Consider the following 21,734-nt stretch of genomic DNA (forward strand, 5'->3'; position numbering starts at 1 on the left):
TGCACGTAAAACCAGTGTGTGATAGGCAGAGGCGTGAGGGCCAGCCTGGGCCACAGTGAATGACAGTTAGATTGAGGTAGAGGCGTGAGGACCAGCCTGGGCTACCAAGGAGTCTTTCCACTTCCTAACCTTGAATGCTGCGGCTGCTGCGGCTGCTGCTGGCGCTCCGACCACCACACTTGGGAAGATTACTGGCTGAAAACAGCTCACCCAGACTTAGAGAGCCACAAGAGCTGGCCGCAGAGCCAGCCTCCAGCCACCCGCCTTCCAGTGTGCAGCCTGAAAGGCCGCGTGGCCTTGCACTCCCATGACGACTTACAGCTAGCCCTCCGTGGGAACCGAGCGTTCACGGCTCGGGCCTCCCTCCCCACGGGGCAATTTCCACGGTAAAGTTCAGGTGTGCTTCTCCTGTAAAATGTGTCCTGGGCCCGAGGTCAGTGAGCTGCTCCAGGGTGCGAAGTGGCCGGACCGAGGGGCTGTGGCGGCCACGCTGGCCTCCGGGCCCGCAGGACACGGCTTCCGCGTGCTCCCGCCGGGCGGCCGGGGGCAGAGACTCAAGGACGAGGGAACACGGCACCTGCCGGGCGGGGACAGCGGCCGGGTCCCCCGGGTCCTGGTCCTCTGCCCTGAGTCTCCCCACTGCATCACGCCCTGCGGGCCGCTCCGGCCCGCGCCTGCCTCGCCAGCACCCGCCAGCCCTGGCCGGCGGTGGGCGGTGGGGGGTGGGAGCTGGCGGGGCGAGGCGGCTTCACAGGTGGCACCGAGCCTCGGGGACTGGAGCCCGCGCAGCTCAGGGTGTGCCGGAAGCCGGCGACAGTGCCCGGGGGAGGGTCGTGCGCGTGTGCGTGCGTGGGCCTCTGCAAAGCGCTTTCCACGCTACAGCGCCGCGGATCTCCCGCCAGCTGCCGCCGGCGCCTCGGGCGCTCCGGGCCTCCGCCTTCCGCTCGCCCCTCGGGACCGGCTCACGTCCCCGCGGTGGCGCCGCTCACACGCCCGCCGCGGCCCGGCGCCCAGGTAAGGCGCGGCTCCGGGTGGCCCGCTCGCCCGCCACCTCCGCGCACCTGCTCCGGGGGCGTGGCGTGGCGTCGCCCGGGGCGTGGCGGGGCCCGTGGGGGGGGGGGAGGGAGGCAGGGCCTGGCTGTGGGCGGGGTCAGGAGGGCGGGGGCGGGGCCTGCGCAGCGCGCTGCTCGGGCGCCGGGGGGCGCTGTGGCTCTCCGCCGACGGCGCCCGGAGGTCCAGGGAGGGGCGGCGGCCCGCACTCCCGCTCCGCAGCCTAGGAGGCGGCCGGAGCCGGAGCCGGCGCAGCGGCCGCGGGGGGGAGCGCGGAGCCCGGCGAGGGTGCGGGGCGGAGACCAGGCGGCCGCCGCCCGCTCTGCGCCGCTCCTCCCCACGAGAGCGGCGCTCGGCCGGGCGTCGAGGCGGCCGCGGCGACCCGGAGCGCGCTCCCCACCTACCCCCCACCCCCTGGGCCGCCCCGCCCTCCCCTCCGCCCCGCGCTGCCTTTGATGGCTCGGACCTCGGCCGGCCGCCCAGCTAGCGCGCCCGCCGCCCGCGCGGACCCCTCGCCCGCTCGCCCGCCCCGCAGCCCGCAGCGCGCCGCCCGGACCCGGAGCCGCCCGAACCGCCCAGGTAGGAGGCGCGCGGCGAACAATGACCGCGGCGGGGGCCTGGCTCCCCGGCTCGCCGCTCCCGCCCGGCCTGCCCTCCGCCGCCGCCCTTCCCCCGCCGAGCCCGCTGACAGCGCCCCCGACGCCGCCCGCGGACCTCGGGCGCAGCCTCGGCCGCCGAGCTCGCTCCCCGGGCCGCGGAGGGGGCCGAGGCGCGGGCGCGGCTCTCCGCTGCTCGCCCACGCGCGGCGCGAGCCTCGGGTGGGTGACAAAGAGGCACACGCCCTCCAAGCCAGAGCCTGCTCCCGCCGCTGCGGGCCTCGCCGAGGGCCAAGTCGTCCTTTCCCCTCGGCCAGCCCGGGACCTGCGTTTCCCTTCTCTCTGATTTGCGTGTGCGTGGCATTTGGGAACTTCTGACGGTGGTTTTTATGGTTTAAGTTGGGGAAACTTCAGCCGGCCGAGCCGCCCGGGCCCCCGAGGCTCAGCGCCCGCTGCCTAGGGGTCGGGAGGGGGCGGCGGAGCCCCCGCGGGCTCTGGGGAGCCGCGGCTGGCGGGGTTTGTCGGGTGCCCTAGCAGAGCGGGGGCAGGGCTCACAAAGCGCGGTGGGAGAGACCCGGGCTGGAGTGCTCGGCCGCGCTCATCTGGAACAGTTTACCGGGCTCGGCTCTTCCCTCCCCCTCCCGGGCCGGGGGGCCGCCTGCTTCTCCCCTCCCCCTCTCAGGCTGGGGGGCTGCTTCTCCCCCTCCCGGGCTGGGGGCCTCGGCTCTTCATTTACTTCGGCCTTAGCCGTCCTCCCTGGCAGTTCCCGCCTCTGACTCCTGGCCCCTGCCCCCTGGCACCCCCAGCGGAACCTCGACCCAGCGTTGGGCCGTGTTTAATGTGCTCTGCACGTGGGGACTCGCCGAGCCCACCTCAGCACGTCCCCCGGCGTTGTCTTGCTTTTCTTTTTCTGTCTGAGCAAGGAATGGAGAAAGGAAAAAAAGGCCTTTTAGGTTCTGAAAGCTTTCGTGGGGGGTTACCTTAATTTTCTTTTGTATTTTTTTAAGGCTAAGGCAGGGTTTCTCAATCCCCGAGGCTCCCTTGCTCAGCCTCGGCCTCAGGTGGGTGGGGCCCGGCCTGGCGTGTCGTCCGTGGGTATGGCAGCCACACTTCGTATTCCTGCAGCGTCGGTCTGCAGCAAGACACCAATGTTGGACCTGCTCCAAGCACAGCGAAACGTTTGTGTTTTTAGTGTGTCTGGCTAATGGCTCTGCCTCTGGGTAAAATAAATAGACGCATTATTGGGCAGTGACTGGACTGCCGGGGAGCCAGTGGTGTAGAGGGAGAGCAGATGGCCGCCCAGCCCACAGGAGCGAGAGACCCCGGCCCGGTGAGGACCAGGCGTGGTGGCGTGCCCCTCGCCCCGGGGTCTGCTGTGCACTCCCAGTGTTGGCCCTCAGGAAGCGAGGTGTTCAGTGTAGACCCCCCTCGCCCCCTCTTCCTGTGCGTCCCTGGCTGCTGTAACTGGAGAGCCTCCTGTCTCAGCCCCCGGAGAGCCAGGGCGACACGGAGGTGTGCACAGGGTGCTGTTTATAAAGCGTGCTTCCCACGGTGGTGTTCTTTCTGGGCGCTGATACTGGGGTTGTTGTTTTGGGACAGTGGTTTTATTTTTCATTAAAGAAATTATCCGAGGGAGAATTTTTTTAAGATGAAGATTGAAATTAATGTTGAGGGTGAGGTGTGGGGCCACATATGTCACCTCAGCATTCTGGAGGCAGAAGCCAGAGGCTCCTAAGGTCAGTGACAGCCTTGGCTAGATATTAAGTTCAAGGCCAGCTTTAGCTGTAATCTCAGCAGCAGAAAGGATGGTGTGTGTGTGTGCGTGTGTGTGAGAGATGCCTGGTTTAATTCACTTGGGAGACTGAGTGGCCTTTGGAGAACTCTAGGTAGGAAGGACACAGCCTAGTTTTTGCATTCTGGTTTTATGCTGGGGATCTTGCCGGCCTGGTAATAGTCTCAGGGGACCAAGGAGGCTGTGACTTTGTGGGGACTGAGGTGTCACTGGCTCAGTGCGCCAGGTGGGCGTCTTAAACCAGCCTTTTGTGCCTGGCTTTGCCTGCTGCAGGGACTCATTTAGTATCTTTGAGAACTGTGCTTTCCTCCCTAAAAGACACTGCCAATAAAAACGAGGTCCCCACAGCCCTGAGGCATCCTCAGGCTTCGCTCCCAGCCCGGCAGGCTGGCCCTGGGGTGCTGGCCTGGCTTGCGAGAGGAGGGCCTCAGGAAGTTGTAGGGCTTCAGCTGTATTTCCCTGGGGAAAGGCGTCGCACAGCTTACACGGTGGAGTGTTTGTCCTGGGGTCTGACCCCAGTGAGCGAGGTGTGGTGGCACATTTGGTAATGCTGGTGCTCGGGAGGATCAGGTGTTCAAGGTTATCCTGGGTTATACTTCCCTAAGGAGTATGAGACCAGCCTGGATTACACACACACCATATACACACCACACACTCACACACACCACATACACACCACACACACAGAAAGGAGAGAGCTCTCAACGTAAGTGGTTGAACTGCTTTTTCTTGCCCTTTAATGGCTGACATTTAGCATGACGTGGTTGTAGTCCTCCGGCCTTTAGTGACACAGCTTTGGCCATGACCCTCATTAACCACTTCCATGTGGCCGAGGTAGGAGCCAAAGGGTTTCCATTAAGATCCCTGGAAATGCTAGCTTCTCCATCTGCCCTGCCAATTGCCACTTTTGCGTTTAAGTCAGAAAAGTGCTCATTTCAGTGGTGGGAAATGGACTTTTAGTGGGTGTCCTCTTTCTGGTTTAGCAGTGGATATGCTGTGTGAGCCGCCGGGACGTGAAGGGAGCAGCCAGGCCGCTTGCCTGACTTGGGCATGAGCAGGAGCTTTCACTGGAGTTGGGATTTTCCTGGGGTATGGAAAGTGCAGACTCAAGGTCTGGAATTAAGGTGGGATTCTCCGTTTACACAGATTAATGTTATTAAATTAAGCTGTCACTTGGGCATACATCCAAACAAGCCTGCCGCAGGTCCAGCCAGGTGCCTTCGGTGATCTGTCATCTATTGCTACCCTGAGTGTGGCGGAGGCCACTTTGCTTGGCCTGCAGACTTTGGAGAAGCACTGCACGAGGGTGGTTTATTTTAACTTCAAGGAAGACTTTCAGTGTCCCCTTCGCACCTGTTGCTTCCGGATCTGGGATAGTGCCCGGGCACGCAAACCCTTGATAAATATTTGTTGAGAGAATAAACGTGTCCAGCCTTTACTGCACTTTTAAGTTAGTTACTTGGGTTTTGGTTTTTGACTTTAAATGGGAAACTTAGCCTTAGCAGTGATAGGTTGCCATTCTGGGGATATGAGGTTTTATGAGAATTGATGTTGACTTCATACTCATTTCTTTGTAACTGAGCAGTCTGGTCCTTAAATCTGGCTGACATGAGAGAGACTTCATTTTCACATGTACGTGGAACAATGCAGTGAAAATGGAAAAATCAAGCCTACCTGTGACCCTGTTACCAAATACCTGTGGGACTGTTTTGTCGTCCGTTAGCCCACGCTGTCATTCAGGTGCTTCCAGAGCTGGCGTGGATTTCTGTGGTTCACTCCAGGTCTGGCCTGGGCAAGGCAGCTGTGCTCGGGGCTCCTGTTTGTGCACAGAGGCTTCTGGGATTGTTTTCCTTCCAGGGAGCACGGCCTCCTAGAGTTCCATTAGTGTGTCTGTCCCTGCCAACCCCCCTTTTGGAGTACCTTGAATATCTTTGTTTCAGAAGGATGGATGTGGATTCTGAGCTTTGGAATTCTCTGTGTTTCCCTGGTTTCTTGTTGTGAGTGGCTTTCTGTCTGCCTCTGCGGTTTCCCTGGCATGGGCCAGGTGTCTTTTCTGCTTTACACCTCTTTCTGTCTTTCCCTCCTCCTCCACTCTCTTGGCTGTCCTGTTTCCCTGCTGGCTCCATCCATGCCTCAGTGGTTCTCACAGTCCCTGGGTTCTCACACCAAGATGTGCTATCAGGATCTGTCTTTGGCCACCGCCTTGCTTTTCTGAGTTTGCAGTTCATGAGCAAAGCTTCTCCTAACACCTGTAGCCAGGCCTTCATGAGGAAGTGTTCTCATGGTTTCTGCTGGGCATGTATCGTGTGTTGAACTGTCCTGTGTGCTTGTGAACTCACGGACCCAGGGCCACCCAGAGCTGTGACTCTCTGCGCTCTGAGTACACATCCTTTGCTACTCCTGTGTCCTTTGAATATCTTCCATCTGTTCATGTATTCTATCATCACTTTTAAATTCCTTATTGTGTTTTTATTGTGTGTGTGTGTGTGTGTGTGTGTGTATTGCAGGAGTCAATTCTCCCGTCTACCATGTGAACTGGTAAGCTTGTCACAAGAGCCTTTGCCTGCCATCTTACCAGCCCCTCCTCATTTTTTGTTGGTCTTTTGAAGAGCAGGCGTTCCTAGGAAAACAATTTACACACTCTGATTATTGTATGTGCTGATGGTCAGGAAATGTATTCAGCTTTGGGAAAATAATAGTTCTTGTGTGCAAGGAAGGGGTAGGCTACTGTGGCTGTGCCCTGGCTGTCGTATTTCATGGGGTAGTTTCGTTCTTTCTAAATAAATTCCACTTGGAAATAGTGGAGAGGGGAAAAAAACCTGCTTATTTTGAAAATATAGATAAATGGGGGTTAATATTACACTCAAGTAAACAGATTTTAAAAATTCAAATTGGGTTGTGTTGTTTCACAGATGGAAGATTGTGAGAAAGTAGTTTTGAAATCAGTTAAGAACAAGAAAGGCTGGAGAGATGGCTCAGTAGTTGAAAGCACTGGCTGCTCTTCTAGAGGACCCGGGTTCAATTCCCAGAACCCACATGGCAGCTCACAACTGTCCGTAACTTCTGTTCCAGGGTATCTAACACCCTCATACAGATATACACAGTCGAAACACCAATGTACGTAAAATAAAAATAAGTAAATTATAAAAAGGAGCACTGGCTACTCTTAAAAAAAAAAAAACAAAACAAGAAAACCTGGAACCCTGGGCAAACACAAGTTTTAACATTCTATTTGTGTGATGGCCCATACCTTTAATCCCAATGCTCTGGAGGCAGAGGCAGGCAGATCTCTGTGAGTTCAAGATCAGCCTGGTCTATGTAATAAGTTCCAGGACAGCCGAGGCTACACTGACCCTGTCTCAAAACCAAAACAAAAAACCAAGAAGAAACATTATTTGTAGGTGTGTGTGCGCACATGAACACAGGTGCCATCGAGGCCAGAGGCACTAGCTGCGCCGGGAACGGACTCCAGGCAGTTGTGAGCATGGCAGCCTGGGTGCTGGGGCTGGGATGTGGGCACTGCACTTACTAGAGCGGTGCGCACCGTAAGTGCTGCAGCAGCAGCGAGGTGTGGTTGGTGTCTGCGGCTGGTGGCTGCCTCCATTTCACAGCTAGCGTCTCTAGGGCAGGGAAGTCACATGACAAGGAAGAACGTTCTCCTAAGTCCTGAGTGTCCTGTCCATCTCACAGGACAGACATTAAGTGGGCTGAGAATTTGTGCAACAAGCAGGTGCCAGCAAAGGTGGGTGAGGTTGGTGACTTGCATGACTTAGCAGGATCGTGTGCCTTCATTGTCAGTCCCTGCTCAAGGGGCAGACCGCCAGCCAGGAGGTCTTTAACCCGGCACTGGAGGCAGCAGGTGGCACAGGAGGAAGGGGGAGGGCTCCCATTGAAGACAGGAAGTCCTTTCCGTCCTTCTGCCCTGCTATCCCTGGCATTGCTTTTTGTGCTTGGGCTTATGACCTGGGTGACCCAGGCCGCAGCCTAATCAGCTGTTGAAGCTGTGGCTCCTGAGCTCACACTGTCACTCTGGGGTTGTTGCATCAACAGAGTGGCTCAGGCTCCCTGCAGCCCCGCTGTGGCTGAGAAAACTTCCCAGGGTCCCCAGCATCTGGGAAGTTTGTTGGTAGGGGTTCTCGGGAATGTTTAAGAAGAGCCTCAGAGGCGAGGTGGGGTGCCCGCAGCCACAGCAGTCAGATTGTGGTTTGGGCAGAAGGAGAACAGAGCCAGGTGTGTTCGCGGGAGGCGCGGAGTAGATTCCCGGGCTCCGCCCCCCGGCCTGGTTTATTAAGGATGCTTGCTCGCACTGCTCACAGTTGTACTTACTCTCAGTCCCCCTGAGCCAGGCTGTCCCGGAGGATTGCCCGTCAAAACCGACAGAGCGTGGCTCTCGTTTGCCATAGGAAACTGTTTCTATGTGATTTTCCATGGAAAGGGATTGTGTGGTGTGAGGTAGTTAATCTCAGTGTTCGGTCTGGGATTCATCAGGTAGGCTGAGGGGGGAAGGCCTGCCCATCGTGGGTGGTGCCATTTCCTGGGCTGAATGGAGCCGGGACCCTAGGGCAGCTGGCGGGCGTTTCTGTCTGCTTCCCACTGTGGGTGTGACAGCCAGCTGCTTCGGCGCCTCCGATGATGGGTGCTGCAGTGGTGAGCTGTGGGGTGCTGCAGTGGCGAGCTGTGAGCTGAAGTAAGCCCCGTTCTCTTAAGTTCTTGTTGGGATATTTTGTCATAGCAGCAGGAAAAGGAACTTAAGACAGTGGAAATGCCAAGACGGTGTATGTACCTCCCCCATTCCCCAAATAAAACCAAAGCTCAGTGCCCTCTGAGTTGTTTTCTTTTTTTTTTTTTTTTGGTGGTGGCTGGCCGCATACCATCTTGAAAGTGACCTGCACAGCTTAGATCACACTTGGAGTGAGAGGTGGCGCCTGCCTCCCTGTTCACACGAACAAAGGCTTGTGCTGTTGAGTGTGAGTGAGAGGACGTTCATGGGGTGAATACATTTCCTTTGCACTCCCCCAGCGTCTCAGAGCTCTAGCCTCAGGTTCTAGGCCCAGTGGAGGGAACCCTTGACCAGGCGGGCTCAGGAAAGCGTAGGGGTGAGCTTTGAACTTGGACGGTCCCTGCAGGCTCTCACGTTTGAACTCTGGAATGTTCGACGAGGAGGTAGGCTCTGTGCATAGGCCTGCCTCCTCCTGGCTGGCTGTTTCCTGTTTCTGCCCATACCATAGAGCCACCCGTTGCCAGGCTGGACTGTGCTACCTCAAACTGTGAGCGAGAACACGCCCCACCTCCTCCGAGATGCTTCCCACTCGCCAGGCATTTGATCGTAATGAGGACAGGGACTCACAGAAGAGCTGCCTACACGGGACAGCGATCTTACTGAGTTTGTGGATAAAGTCACTTAGCAAGAGCCTGAGTATGTGTCCAGGAAAATGAGTTGCTGCTTTATAAGAATATCGCCTCAGGTCAGTGGATCAGCGGCTCTCCACCTTCTAACTGTAGCCCTGTTAATGCAGTGCCTCATGCTGAGGGGCCCCAACCATAACATACCTTGTTGCTACTTCATAACTGTAATTTTGCTGCTGTCTTGAGTCACAGTATAAACAGCTCATAGTTGACCCTTGAGGTTCGGGACCCACAGGTTGAGAACCTCGGCTCTAAGGCCAGCCTCTAGCTGGGAGTGATCAGCTTGTGTTCACTTGCAGAGTCAGTGCAGCTGGCTTGTGACTCTTCCTGCTCCCCACGGAAGGTGGGGAGCTCCCCATCTTCCTGGAGTCTGCAGCCATCACTCCCAGCGCCTGCTGTGTGGAATGCTGCCCTAATCACAGGATCCTGGGGGAGGGGCCAGAGCATACAGTAGGCCAAGAAGGATTGGGAGAGAGGGCTCCACTTACGGGAAAGCTCTCCTCGGCCTTGTGGGAGGAGCCCTCACCCTGTGGGTGCCCTCACCTCCGTTCTGTGAGAAAGTTGGTTTCCCCAGAGTGAGCTTCAGTGGGATCGTGACCTTAGGAGGAAGGGTAAACACTGCTTGTGTCTTCTCCTGAGAGAAGGGACTTTAGCAACAGCTGCAGATAAAAGCCATGTGTTCAGACAGTTGCAGAATGCAGAGCAGCAATATTCTTATCTTTCCATTTATGATACAGTCTTTAAAAAAAAAAGCAGTTGAGGCGGCTGGGGACATAGCTCAGGGTTAGAGCATTTCCTAGTGTGTGTGATGCCCTGTGTTAGCGCCTCAGCATCACTGCCAAATCCTCCACCACCACCAAATCTACCACCACCATCACACCATCACCACCAAATCCACCACCACCAAATCTACCATCACCACCACCAAATCCATCACCACCACCATTACCCCCACACCAAGTCCACCTCACCACCACCAGTGGCAAGCTGCCCTCGGGGCTGGGGACACAGCTTCTTTGGTAAAGAGTGTACCTTGTAAGCCCAAGTGTACAGTTTGGTGTCTAGAACACGGCTTCAGACTTGCCGTGCGGCGGAGGCTGGCCTTGACCCTCCCTGCCTCCTGTCTGCCCGCTAAGCGCTGGCGTCACAGGCTCACGCCACCTGGTTGCTCAAGGACTGCCGGGTGAGGCGTGTTCTAAGTCGTCTGTCATTGGTGAAATGCTGCCCTCAGGGCAGCTTCCCACAGGTGCAGGCCATGGGAAGAGTTCACACCTGCCCCAACTGCAGAGCATGCACACACTCAGGAGAAGGCGGAGCATGTCCGTGTGGCAGCCTGCAGCCCCAGGAGCTCTGGAAGGAGAACCCAAAAGCCTCGAGCTGAGGCCCCTCTCTTGCCCTGCTGCCTCCACTTGTCACAATGTCAGTCTCAGCCCTCATCCGTCTCCAGTGAGCAGGGCTGTTGTGCTGTCATTGCAGTGTGTTGGCAGTGTGTCTGGCATACACAAGCCTCTGTGTGTCCTTCGCACACTGGGGAGGACCCTGCTCACGAACACAGGCAGTGGGCAGAGACGGAGCTTTTGCTCGGCCGCTCCCTGTGGCTCACCTCACTGCCCTGCCACTGAGTTCCTGGATGTCAGGAGCCACAGTGCCTCAAGCCTCAGACCTGGTTTCCCAGCACTTCAGTTGATTAATGAAAGTAAAGGTCACGAGCGACCTGCCAGTCCCAACACCTTAGACTCTAGGACTCTTCACAGACTGCGATGTTAGGCCCAGCAAGAGCCTAAATATAAGAAAGTATGAAGAGAACTCAGGAAACTAATCATCCATCGATGCAAAAACGCAAGAGACTCTTCTTAACCATGTACAATGGGGTCACCCCTGCTGGTCAGCTAGGAGTGGCACCGGGAGACAAAGAGCTTAGGTTTTTAAAAGACACAAGGAGGGAATCTCCTGGGGTTGACTTCATGGCAATTCATGATTGGATGAGGTATTTAACTTTTAAAATAATTGGTTAGTTCTGGTCACCCTTAGGTCCAGTCAGTCCTGTCGTAAATATCTTCAAGTCAGTTTGGAATTTCCTGCCATCCACAGTTAAATGTGGGGGGTGATTAACTCATCCCATGTCTGTTCTGAGGAGTGGGGGTTTCAGGCTTTGGATCAAAGGTCAGGAGAAGGATTGGGGCCATTTGGTCCAGTTTCCAAACAAAGCCCATCTCACCGGTGCTAGCCGGTGATTTTCTCTCCATTTAGTAGAGATCTCTGCTTGTTCTCTTCCTTATTTCTGCCCTCACAGATGGCTAATGTCAGGAACTTTTACATTCCTTGGTTCTCTGGAGAAGCACTAAGAGGCTTTAATTAACATGGGCCTAAAACTTGCAAATATAAGTTATAAGGCAATTAAAAGAAACATAGGTTACAAAGTTAGTCTGATCCTTTCAGCGAGAGGAGCAAGGACACTAATGAAGGTGCTGGGACGCCTCCGGGAAGCGGTGCTTGCTGCTCCGGGAATAAAGCAGACAGAAAAGTCCTGTAGCCGAGAGGGTCGTGTCTGTGTATCCTGTGTGGGCATGCACTCTTCGGTGGTTCTTTAACAACCTTGGCCTGGAGGAAAAACATTTGTGGGGCCCCAACAGTGGTTCCTCTGTCTAGAGTAAGATGACAGCGAGAATTGTTAGCAAGATGGTGGACTCCTGAGCTACAACACTGGATTTAAATGACGTGCCTGTGAAGGTCTGCAGAACCGGTGCTTTAGAAAGAAAGGAGCTCAAAGTCAAGAGGGCCTTCAGCCCTGAGGGCGACTTCAGAGGCCGAATTCTGCCTTAGGACAGAGATAACGGAAATTGCTTCTAGGAAAGAGCTGCAGTCAGGTGTGCTAGCACGCGTCTTCAGTCTGAGCGTGTAGGAGGCAGAGGCGGGCAGACTTCTGAGGCTGAGGCCGGGTTGGTCCACAGAGCTCCAGGCCAGCTAGGATGTCAGTCTTAAAAAACTCCCAACCAACCACACCCCCACTTCAAAAAATAACCTCAAGAAAGTGTACATAAGGGCTGCAGGGATGGCCCAGTGGGTAAGGTAGACACTGTTCTTGCACAGGATTTTAGAATGTGTATATGTTTACAGTCCTGGCATACACATATAAAGTGCATATATATTTAAGATGAATATGGAATGTCTACGTCAATGTCAGAGTTACTTTCCCCGGCAAGTATACAGCACTGTGTTTTAGCACAAGCCCCAGCTGTCACCAGCTCTCCGGCAGGGGCCTGCTGTCCCCATCTCTTCTGAAGACTCCTGTGTGTTCTTCATGGCCTGCTCATCTCCGGGATGTCCTGCCTCAGTGACGGCACAGCCTGTGGAGCTGGCCTCTTGAGCTGGCAGTGTCTTGGAGACACTTCTCAGTGTGTTAAGTCAAAAGTCGCTTCCTGTTTCTTGCTGACGTCAGTACGTGGAACACGTCAGTGAGACTGGCTGTCCACCTGCTGATGGACACTGGCTCGTTTCCACTCAGGCCTTTCTAATCCATTATCTGTCAGTGCAGAGCTACTGAGAATGCAGGTCCTCACAGAGACAGTGTTGGTGTCTCATGAGCAAATAAATGCCTGCGGTCCTGGCCGGTATTTAGTGTTGTCAGCACTGTTTTTAGCTATTTTCATTGCTGGCTAGTAGTATATTATGGTTCTTTATTTATTTATTTATTTAGGTTTTCTAGATAGGGTTTCTCTGTGTAGCACTGGCTGTCTTGGAACTCACTATATAGACCAGGCTGGCCCGGAACTCAGAGACCCACCTGCCTCTGCCTCCCAAGCGCTGGGAACGAAGGCGTGCACCACCACCTAGAAAAGTACAGAGAAATCAGTTTGAAGGGACCTCCCCGCAGTGGCGACCTCCCTGCAGTGACGACCTCCCCGCAGTCGCAGTGACGACCTCCCCGCAGTGGCGACCTCCCCGCAGTGGCGACCTCCCCGCAGTGACGACCTCCCCGCAGTGGCGACCTCCCCGCAGTCGCAGTGATGACCTCCCCGCAGTGATGACCTCCCCGCAGTGACGACCTCCCCGCAGTGGTGACCTCCCCGCAGTCGCAGTGACGACCTCCCCGCAGTGGCGACCTCCCCGCAGTGGCGACTTCCCCGCAGTGGCGACCTCCCCGCAGTCGCAGTGATGACCTCCCCGCAGTGACGACCTCCCCGCAGTGGTGACCTCCCCGCAGTGGTGACCTCCCCACTGTCTGTGTGGTGGAGAAGCGCTGCGCAGGAACCGCTTGCTGGCTGCTGGGCGGTGAGAGGGCTGTGGAGTGCAGTCTGCGTCAGCCTGCAGGAAGGAGAGCAAGTCCGCCCTGGGGGCGCCTGGGACTACAGTCAGCAGGACATGGTAAATTCTGTTTTCAGCGCTGACCAGATTCCAGAGGACCTGAGGATGGGGTAGTGGGGGAGAAGGCCGGGCAGAGGACCTGAGGATGGGGTAGCCGAGGAGAAGGGCGCACGGGCGTGGCCGGGCAGAGGACCTAAGGATGGGATAACTGAGCATACAGGTATGGCTGGGCAGAGGCCCTGAGGATGGGGTAGCCGAGTATACAGTCGTGGCCCGGCAGAGGACCTGAGGATGGGGTAGCAGGGGAGAAGGGCGCACAGGCGTGGCCAGGCAGAGGACCTAAGGATGGGGTAGCTGAGCATACAGGTATGGCCGGGCAGAGGCCCTGAGGATGGGGTAGCCGAGGAGAAGAGCGCACAGGCGTGGCCGGGCCCTGCCTCTCCAGGGCCAGCCACGCAGTGGGGGTGACAGAGTGTGGGCTACAGCACGCAAGACCAAAGGTGCCATCCAGAAACTGGCTTCCAGCCGCCTGAGGAGTCACGGATACACGCCGGCTCAGCCCTGTGCCCACCCCCGTGGTCCGTGAAGATAAGTGTTTCCTGTCCAGGTGGCAGTGCTCGCCCACGTTTTAAACTGGGCTCTCCGTGGGACTGTGTGCGGAGGTGTGATGCCTGAGTTCTGTTAACTTTTTGTGATCAGTCTTTTTATTTTCATTACTTTGTTTGTGACAAGGTCTCACCCTGGCAGTTTGCCTGGAGCAAACTTTGTAGAGCGGGCTGCACACTCATACGGCCCGGCCTCCGGCCTCTGCCTCCTGAGTGTGGATCGCTTCTTTAGCACGTTTACACTGAACATTTTGGAGCCTTGGGACTCTTGGGGCATCCCCACATTCGAGGGCGGGGCCGAGCCAGGGGGTGTGACAAGATTTTGCCTACAGGACAGGGCAGTGCAAACTGACCCCACCGAACCAATGCTCCTTCTTTGCTTGTGCCAGCACACTTCACTTGGGGGAGGGGCAGGCTTGTTAATCAGGCAGCCAGGAAGGAAGGAATCAATCCTCTCTGTGGCTTGGATGTTGAAGGGGGTGAGAACTTGGGGCGCCTTGATTTCTGAGGTGGAGTGATTCCTAAGCCTGAACTTGGGACCTGGCTCTATTCAGAGTAACAATTGCTCAAGGGTGTTAGGTGCAGAGCTGGGTGGAGGCTGGCCATCGGAGGTCTTTCCTGACTCCTAAGTTGCTTCCCAGGGCTTTCAGACGCTGTCCTTTGGGGGTGCTCTTACTTCAGTGCTCACACTTAGAGACGGTGCACGTGGCCTAGGCTCACAAGTGCCGAGATTATACACCTGGCTCTGTGAGAGGGTCCCTGTGCAGGCCTGGCTGATCAGAAACAACCCTGGCATTCCTCCTGCCACAGGTAGCATTCCTCCTGCTACGTGCGGGGCTCACAGGAGTGCGCCACCACACCAGACGCAGTTACGTCTTTCTGAAGGAAAGACCAATAAAACCGCTGGGAAGATGTTAAAAAGCTGAGGGAAGATGAGCAGGCGAGGGGCACAGTGTGTGTGCTCTCTGCTCCCCCCAGCCTGCCCTCCCCTCCTGCCCGCCTTATTTAACTTTAAAAATAGGTGTTTTTTTCCTGAGAGCCACTGTAGGTCCACAGCAGGCGGAGCAGAAGTTGGCCAGCGTCTGTCGTCCACCTCCTTATCCTAACGCCCTGCCTCTCCCGAGTCAAAGCAATCTTCCTGGTGCTTCCGCTTCCTAGTGGCACTCCACTCTGCATGTGTTTGTGGATTTCTTTCCCCTAATCCCGCCTCAGTAATCCTTAAATCAACACGATTAAGGTCAAAGGTCTCCTCAGGTCATTTCCTGTTGACCTTTGCTCTGAGGAATTTGTGCGCACACGATTGGGAGAAGTGACTCGCTTTGTGCTGTGTGGCCTGTGGAGGTTCCCAGGGTGCTTTGAAAGCACTTAGAGCCCCATGGTCATCACAGTTACCGGCCCCCTCATCACAGCCGCCCTTCCCCCTTTATCAAGGCCTCCCTCCCCCCTCCATCACAACACCCCTCCCCTTCCATCATCTCCACCCTCCCCCCCTCATCACTGCACCCTTCCCCTTTCATCAAGGCCCCCCTCCCTCCATCACAGCCACCCTCCCCTGGGGCCTTTGGTAGCAGGGGTGGAGGTTGGGACTCCTCACTGTCAACATGTTCTGCCCTCTCTGGAGTTAGAGCCTGAGCAGGAGTGTTTTTCCCACAAAGTCTTCAGTGGGAAAGCTTTGGCTAAGTCAGAGCCCTGTGTGTGTGTGTGTGTGTGTGTGTGTGTGTGTGTGTCGTCCAGGCCTTTTGGGTTTTGTCAGGGGTGTCAGCACGCGTGTGTGTTTCCTGTGTTCTAGGAGACGTGTACTGCCTTTTGTGCACTAGAGAAACTTCTGCCTGGTTATGGCCGGGGTGTAGCCTGGGCTGCATGTTCATAAATCTGCTGAGTGAGCAAGAGATGCCCCTTCTCATAGTCTCCGGCAGAAGGACCCAACCTCGCAGGCCTGAGGCCTCAGCCTGTGGAAGCCTGGGATGGGGAGTGAGCTGGCGGCAGTTTGTTCCCGTGCTGAACCTCCTGGGGTGAGTGTGTCAGTGTCCTCTCGCCCTGAAGTGTTCTCTCCACGGCCGAGGCCGGGCTGGTCTCCTTGAGTCGGGAGGCCTTAGTGTGTTCCTGCCAGCTCAACACAAACACCCTGGACAGAGAGACAGAGCAGAGAGACGAGAGTGCTTCCTTGGTACTCTGAGATCATGCATTAGTGACTTAGAAATTCAACCTGGCTGGACCACTGAACACCCGTGATTATGGTCTTGGGCTTAATTTGGAGAAAATTGCCAGCCTGGGCCACCTTTGTGAGTCACTGCTGTAGGTGCATCCATGTGCACCCAGCTAGGGAATGCACCCCCAGAACACTGGGACTAATGGGGGACCAGTGGCCCAGGTGGCTCTGGGAACTGGGGAGTGTGTATGTGTGTGTTCATGTGTGCGTGTCTGCGTGTTGCGTGTGTGCACCCTCTTCAGTGTTTGCCGGGCAGGCAGAAGCATCTATCTGAGCCACTTGGAGGTGCGCAGCGGAGCATCTGGGCTGTGTGTACCTGACAGGTGGCGGGAAGAGTTTCCGGGACTCATCTGCGGAGAGGAGCTGGAGGCATTTTTGCTCTGGATGGGAGACTGGGGAGTTGGCGTGCAGATGTGTGCAACAGAAGTGGTGCGTGCAAGTGGATCTGGGGGCTCAGGGCGTGTGGTTTGTGTTTGGTTAACGACAAAGGAGCACATGCCCTGGCTGTGTGGCCACATCCGTGCCCTCTGCCGTGTGGCCCTCCTGCTGCGGACCCGGCTAGCTTTATTGGCCTTTCGGAACTTAGGCTTTTGTTTAACAGGAAACACGCTCCCCACCAGTGTATGTACTCTCTGATCTCACCGTTTGTCTCGGGGGAGGAGTCTCAAAGCTATGGCTAGGCCAGGGCCTTGTCACAGCTGTCCCCAGTACAGGACATGGTTACTGCACACACACACACACACACCAGTTACTGAGTGTGGAAGGTCAGGTAACAGCCTGAGTGTTGGCCTGCACCTTCTGCTTGTTTGGACACAGTGTCTTGTTTTTCTCACTGTGTGTGTCAGGCTAGCCGGCTTCCAGGGGATTCTCCTGCCCATCCCTCCTGTTGGGGATTCTGCTCTGAGCATTCCGGAGTCTGAGCTCCGGCCTTCCTGTCTGAGTGGCACACTGCTACCCATAGAATTATCACCCCAGGCCCAAGGAAATCAAACACTTTTGAGAAAAAAATATAAATGTTAATAGTGCTGTGGAGAAAAGAGTTAATGACCATGAATAAAGCTGTACGTGGAAAGCTGACGAGAGAAGGCCAGGTTCCCAGCCTTGCAGCGTTGGCACTCTTGTCCACTAAGACAAGCCCAGGAGAACTTCAGCCTGTGTCCCCCTTTAAAAGCTGTCCTTTGATAGGCTCAGGCCTGGGGTGACTTGATGTGCTGGGTTGATGGGGGGGAAGGAGTGAGGGGAGGCTGGGAAGAGAGGGGGAATGGGGCCTCTTTGTGATGTAAAGTGAATAGACTGAAATAAGAAAACAAAATCATTGATCACTGAAAAAAACTATCCTGTAGGACTGGCTAGAGCTCAGAGGGGGAAGGTACTTGTGCCAAGCCTGACAGCCTGAGTTCAGTCCCTGGGGCTGCGTGGTGAAGAGAGAACTGACTTCTGCCAGTCGTCCTCTGACTGCCACCGTTGGGCACGTGCGTGCGCGCGCACGCGCGCGCGTGCACACACACACGCGTGCACACACACACACACACACCATAATTGTAAAAAAAACAATCAGAAGTAGGCTGATGAGGTGCAGACCTGTGATCCCAGCACTCAGGGAGGCAGAGGCAGGTGGAACTCTGTGAGTTCGATGCCAGCCTAGTCTACAAAGTGAGTCCAGGACAGCCAGGGCTACACAGAGAGACCCTGTCTCGGACAAACAAACATCTCTGAGAAATGGAAGCGTGCACAGATGTCGACACGGTTGGCAGCTCCGCCTGCTTTTGTGCTGTTCCCGCTGTCTTCATTGGCATGCTCAGGACACTGTTTTATGTTCAGTACACTCGTTCCTTTAAGTGTTTTGTGATATTTTGTGTGTGACGTGTGTGTGCATGCAGGTGGAGACCACTTATCTCTCACTTATCTTTCCTTTTGAGCTTAGTCTCTCACTGACCCTGGAAGTCATGGTTTGGCTAGATGGGCTGCTGAGAGAGCTCCAGAGATCCAGTGCTGGGGTGACAGTGCAGGATGTTGGGGTGACAGTGCAGGCCGTGGGTGCTGGGGTGACAGTGCAGGATGCTGGGGTCCAGCTGGAGTCTTCAGCTTACAGAGCAAGCAGTTTTCTAACCCTCCGTTGTCTCTTTGCTGTGCTGAGGGTGGGTGCTGAGGCCCTGCTGTGGGCTAGGCAAGGGCTGTCCTGCCGAGCGGGCTCCGAGCCTCTCATCCTCGTGTGCACCTGTAGAGAAGGGTGCCTCTGAAGTGGTGAATGCCGGCCGGTAGGCGTGTGTGTGTGTGTGTGAGTGTGTGTGTGTGTGTGTGTGTGGTGTCTTCATAGTCAGCGAAGAACAAGGCTGCGGCGAGTAGCCCTGCACCCTGACTATCTGAAGTAGAAAGTCCTGGACGTGAGTTCGGTGCCAGAGGGTCTCTTGCAGGTTTTTTCCTTTTCCCTCAGCAAAACTGTATCAGCTTATTAAAGGTGCTTTTCATGGACAGTCACACTTCAGGCGGGGCACGGTGGGCGTGTCGGACAACCCTGGACAGTATACAAGGGCTTCAGACCCCTGTCTTTACCCACCACCTGGTCAGAAAGCTGCCGTGTAGTTCAGCGAGTTTGCTGGCTTGCACAAGAGCAGGCAAGGGCTTGCACTTTTACCGGCAGTATGCCGTGAGCAGCTTCTCACAAGCCGACCCTGACTTTTGGAGAGTGAAGTGAAGGTGGCAGAGTTCTCTGTGAAGATGCAGAGTGGAGATGGGGCCATTGCTCTTTCTGTGAACAGTGTCTCAGGGATAGCGCCTCAGAGCCCCAGTGTGATGCTAGCAAGACCAATGCTGGGAGACTGGGTCCCAGCAGGCTCTGCGGGGGCGGGGAGGGGGGCGTGCGTGCATGCATCGTGTGTGTGAGCGTGTACATATGCATGTCTCTGCATGCACACATGTGCACGTGAGTGTACGGGTCAAAGGTCAGTGCTCGTCACCCTTTTCCTTTACGGGCAGGGTCTCTCGGTTGACCTGGAGCTCAGCAGCTCAGCCAGGCTGGCTGGCCATGAGCTCCTGATGGCCTCCTGTGCCCCGTCCCCCGGTCCTAGGATTGTTGGGCTATGGCATTGGCTTTCATGGGAGTGCTGTGGGTCTAACTCGGGATCTTAGGCCTGCTTGGGGAGCACTGCTCCTGAGCCATCTCCCCAGCCCACGTCTCTGGTTAATGAATTCTGTGTTGGTGGTGGTGAGGACCCGAGGGACATTCCATTAAAGGCTTCTGTTCCCTTAGCCTTTTCCCTGCTGGGCATTGTCCACCACCATGAGACAGGTACAGCGAGCAGCCCTGCCCCCTCGAGGTCGGCTGGTGTTTAGACAGGGTCTCTCTGTGTAGACTTCACAGAGTCCCACCCTCTGACTTCCGAGTGCTGTGTTTAAAAGCTTGAGGTGTGCCCACCCTAAGGTCTACACGGTCCAGACATGGCCGCCTTTCTCTCTGGTGCTGGTACTCAGCTGGGTTTGTCTGTCCAGTCTTGAGGGCAGTGCTCCCTCTGTGCTAGAAACGGTCCTGTGTGACTTCACAGAGTTAGTTGTTTATCATGCGGCACCTCCTAGGCTACCACAAACTTTGCACAAGAGAAGGAAGTGACTTCCCCAGGGTCTGTCTCTGCGGGGAGAGGCGAGTCCAGGTCCAGGTCCAGTGTGAGCCTGCCTTACTGACGAGGGCCGCCTCGCCCACCCAGGGCCGAGATGCAGTCTCCGCTCCTATTCTTCTTTTGAGTAAAGGTCTCCCGGTGTAGACCAGAAGTCTTGGAACTCTGCCTGGGTCCAGGCTGGCCTTGCACTTCTCCTGTCTTCCTGGTGTGACAGGTGTGAGCCACTACAGCTGGGAGGGGGCATTCTTGTTCACGTTCATGCTTCTTGCTTATTTACTTACTTATTTGCTTAATTATAGGCACTCTCTTGTGGATCCCGGGCCAGCTCTGGCTTTGTAGCTGAGGGTGGCCTCGAACTTCTCATCCTCCTGCTTCTGCGTCCCAGCTGCACACACTTCCTCCTTACTAGCTGGAATTGTGCTCATTGTCAGTTGTTTACCACTTCTGGGGTTTTTAAAATTTGCCTGTTCTTGGTCCATTTTTCCATGAGATTGTTTTTTAAATTAATCTTAGTTCCTTTGCATATGATAGAAGCCAGTGTGCCTTTGGCTCTCTGCTCACCAGGGCTTTCTTTTCGGGCCCAGGATTTGAGCCAGGTTTGGGGGTTAGAGAGAGCAGTTTGAGGGCGCTTTAGAGGCAGTCTCATGGTCCAGAACTTGGTGGCTTATCATTTTAGGTTCGCGTTGGTGCAGAAGCGGCTCTCTGCCCTGGCGTTAGTGCTGGTAATGACGGCTGGTCGGCGGGCACCCTCTGCAGCCAGCGGCTGCCAGTCCACTGCTGGGTTGCCAACACGGAGGCTGCTATGGCCACCGACCGCTGAGCCGGACGGGAGCCGTGTGGCTCGTGTGCCCCAAGGCTGACTGCCTTGCTGCCCCGTTTGCTTCTCCCGGGGTCCAAGGCTGGCTTGCTTCCCTCCTTCCTCTGGAGCTCTCTGCCGAGTAGATCTTCTCTTCTGTCCAGAGGGCCCTGAGGTCCCCGAGCTTTCCCAGGCGGGCTGGGTGGCACCAGCTGCCCTGGCCATGGCAGGGATGTCCCTGACTCGCCGTGGGGTCCCCTTGCTGTAGCTCCCACATCGGCCTCTGGCGTCTCGGTTGTCTGTGTCCCCTGTTATGGAGACCCTCCTTGGAGGTGGCCTGGCAGGTGTTCTGAGCTGTGGATGTAGGAGTCAAGGGAAGAGTCAAAACATCCAGCTTCCTGCGCTTCCTGTGCTTCCTGCGCTCGGCAGGATTGTCCACTTCCCTCTGTCACACAGCGGGTCCAGAACAGTCTCCGTGAGCCAGTGTTGCAAGCATGTTGGGGACTGTGGAGCCACTCCTGGGTGAGCTGCACAGATGCTGCCTTAGAAATGTATTTTTTCCCCTAGAAATAAATAATTTAAAAAGTTTGGGGGTGTGGTGGCAGGATGGTTCGGGAGGTAAAGGCCTTTGTTGTCTGGCCTGAGTTTAGTCTCCATGGTCCACATGGAAGAAGGAGATGACCAACTTCTGCAGATCACCCTCTGGCCTCCACATGGGGTGCGTGTGTGCGCACACACATGCACTCTCACACGCTCACACACTCATTAAATATAAAAATTTTCTCATGCTGTGGTAAGAGTAAGTGTGCCCAAAGGCCCCAGTGCCTATTAAAGGCTTCTAGTCAGTCAAGGCAACGCTGTTTGCCAGTGGACCCTCAGGAGGAGCCTGAGGGTGGAGCCTGTCAGGGGAGGAGGCTGAGGGTGGAGCCTGTCAGGGGTGGAGCCTGTCAGGGGTGGAGCCTGAGGGTGGAGCCTGTCAGGGGTGGAGCCTGAGGGTGGAGCCTGTCAGGGGAGGAGGCTGAGGGTGGAGCCTGTCAGGGGAGGAGGCTGAGGGTGGAGCCTGTCAGGGGTGGAGCCTGAGGGTGGAGCCTGTCAGGGGAGGAGGCTGAGGGTGGAGCCTGTCAGGGGAGGAGACTGAGGGTGGAGCCTGTCAGGGGAGGAGGCTGAGGGTGGAGCCTGTCAGGGGAGGAGGCTGAGGGTGGAACCTGTCAGGGGAGGAGCCTGAGGGAGGGAGGCTCTGCAGCAGCCTTGACACAGTAAGACCCCTTCTCAGTTCTCTGTTCTCTGGCTTGGTATACACGTGGCTGTCCTTCCTTCTGTCTCCTTTTTTCTTTGTAAGTTCATTTTCTCAGGTACTTTGT

General features: G+C 56.1%; 1 protein-coding gene across 3 annotated transcripts in view; it reads left to right on the top strand.

The window, feature by feature from the left end:
• Nucleotides 1–1,306: 1,306 nt before the first annotated feature.
• Farp1 (FERM, ARH/RhoGEF and pleckstrin domain protein 1) overlaps nt 1,307–21,734 on the top strand; it is a 197,485-nt gene continuing 177,057 nt past the window's right edge. The window contains exon 1 of one of the 3 annotated variants that reach the window (XM_060391649.1): nt 1,307–1,629. The gene's annotated coding sequence lies outside the window, so the exon portion shown is untranslated. Of the gene's footprint in view, nt 1,630–1,883; nt 2,000–21,734 lie in introns of those variants that run through there. The other 2 variants (XM_021644638.2, XM_060391648.1) reach the window with 2 other exon arrangements.

This window comes from Meriones unguiculatus, chromosome 9 (genome assembly GCF_030254825.1).
Source record: "Meriones unguiculatus strain TT.TT164.6M chromosome 9, Bangor_MerUng_6.1, whole genome shotgun sequence".
NCBI lineage: Eukaryota > Metazoa > Chordata > Mammalia > Rodentia > Muridae > Meriones > Meriones unguiculatus.